The 1,844-nt window shown below is 42.0% G+C and overlaps 1 pseudogene; it reads left to right on the top strand.

Moving 5' to 3' along the window:
- The first annotated feature begins 1,354 nt into the window (after positions 1-1,354).
- Positions 1,355-1,454, top strand: LOC127089455 (uncharacterized; annotated as a pseudogene).
- The last annotated feature ends 390 nt before the right edge of the window (positions 1,455-1,844 follow it).

The raw sequence follows: 1,844 nt of genomic DNA, 5'->3' as shown, positions 1-1,844 counted from the left end.
CAGTTTCTTACATATGGATAAAGGCATAACACTAATTCCGGCTCCTAAATCGCATAAGGCTTTGTCGATGACAAATTTTCCTATGTGACAGGATATAGAGAAACTACCCGGATCCTTGAGTTTAGGAGGCATGTTTTGGATTATAGCGCTACATTCGGCAGGGAGTGTAACGGTTTCGCTATCTTCAAGTTTCCTTTTATTAGAAAGAATTTCTTTTAAGAATTTGGCATATGAGGGCATTTGCGTAATAGCTTTTGTAAACGGAATTGTGACGTTTAATTGTTTCAGGAGGTCAACAAATTTTTTAAATTGGCCCGCATCTTTGGTTTTAACAAGCCTTTGAGGGTAAGAGATAGGTGGTTTATAAGGTGGTGGAGGTACATAAGGTTCCTTCTTTTCTATGGTTTCCTTATTACTCTCTTCCTTCTCCTTAGGTCTATTTTCTTCCTCAGTTGACTTTTTAGGGTTTTGGTTTCCTATCCTTGGATCAGACGGTCCTTCCACTTCCGTTCCACTTCTTAATATGATTGCATGAGCGTGGCTTCTCGGGTTAGGTTGGGGCTGTCCAGGGAATGTACCAGTTGGGGCAGCAGTAGGTGCTTGTTGTTGAGCTACTTGTGATATTTGTGTTTCCAGCATTTTGTTATGGGTAGCCAGGGCATCTACTTTGCTTGCTAGTTGTTTAATTTGTTCGCCAGTGTGTACATTCTGGTTTAAGAAATCTTTATTGGTTTGTTGTTGAGAAGCTATAAAGTTTTCCATCATGATTTCCAAGTTGGATTTCCTAGGGGCGTTATTGTTAGGCATGGATGGGTTCGGTTTCTGATATCCCGGAGGTATAGCTGGGGCTTGATTTGAAGATTGTCTGGGTGCGTATAAAGCGTTATTACTCTTATATGAAAAGTTTGGATGGTTCTTCCAATTTGAGTTATAGGTATGCGAGTAGGGGCTTCCTTGAGCGTAGTTTACTTGCTCTGCTTGGATTCCTGTTAAGAGTTGACAATCCGTAGGAGTGTGACCTTGGATTCCACAGACCTCGCAATTCTGAGTTATAGCAACCACGGCGGTTGGAGGTGATACATTTAAACTTTCAATTTTCTGAACCAGAGCATCCACTTTAGCATTAACATGATCAAGGTTACTTATCTCGTACATGCCAGTTTTCGTTTGAGGTTTTTCCACCATTGTTCGTTCGGTTCCCCACTGATAGTGGTTTTGGGCCATGCTCTCGATAAGCTGGTAAGCATCAGCATAAGGTTTGTTCATTAGTGCACCACCTGCAGCGGCGTCTATTGTTAACCTTGTGTTGTACAAGAGACCATTATAAAATGTGTGAATTACTAACCAGTCTTCCAAACCATGGTGTGGACAAAGTCTCATCATGTCTTTGTATCTTTCCCATGCTTCGAAAAGAGACTCGTTGTCTTTCTGTTTAAATCCGTTTATCTGGGCTCTTAACATAGCTGTTTTGCTTGGCGGAAAGTATCGGGCAAGAAAAACTTTCTTCAACTCGTTCCATGTGGTGACAGAGTTGGAAGGAAGAGATTGAAGCCATCTTCTAGCGCTATCTCTTAACGAGAAAGGAAAAAGACGAAGTCGAATTGCCTCTGAAGTGACACCATTAGCTTTAACAGTATCAGCGTATTGGACAAATACGGATAAATGAAGGTTTGGATCCTCGGTAGGATTTCCAGAGAATTGGTTCTGTTGCACTGCCTGCAACAACGAAGGTTTAAGTTCGAAATTGTTTGCTTCGATTGCGGGTGGAGCAATACTTGAATGCGGCTCATCTTGTGATGGAGCGGCGTAATCTCTAAGAGCACGAGCTGGTTCTGCCATCTCGG

The sequence above is a fragment of the Lathyrus oleraceus genome, chromosome 5 (genome assembly GCF_024323335.1).
Source record: "Lathyrus oleraceus cultivar Zhongwan6 chromosome 5, CAAS_Psat_ZW6_1.0, whole genome shotgun sequence".
Classification (NCBI taxonomy): domain Eukaryota; kingdom Viridiplantae; phylum Streptophyta; class Magnoliopsida; order Fabales; family Fabaceae; genus Lathyrus; species Lathyrus oleraceus.
The sequence above is the reverse complement of the archived record's forward strand: the minus strand, read 5'-3'. Positions and strand labels throughout refer to the sequence as shown.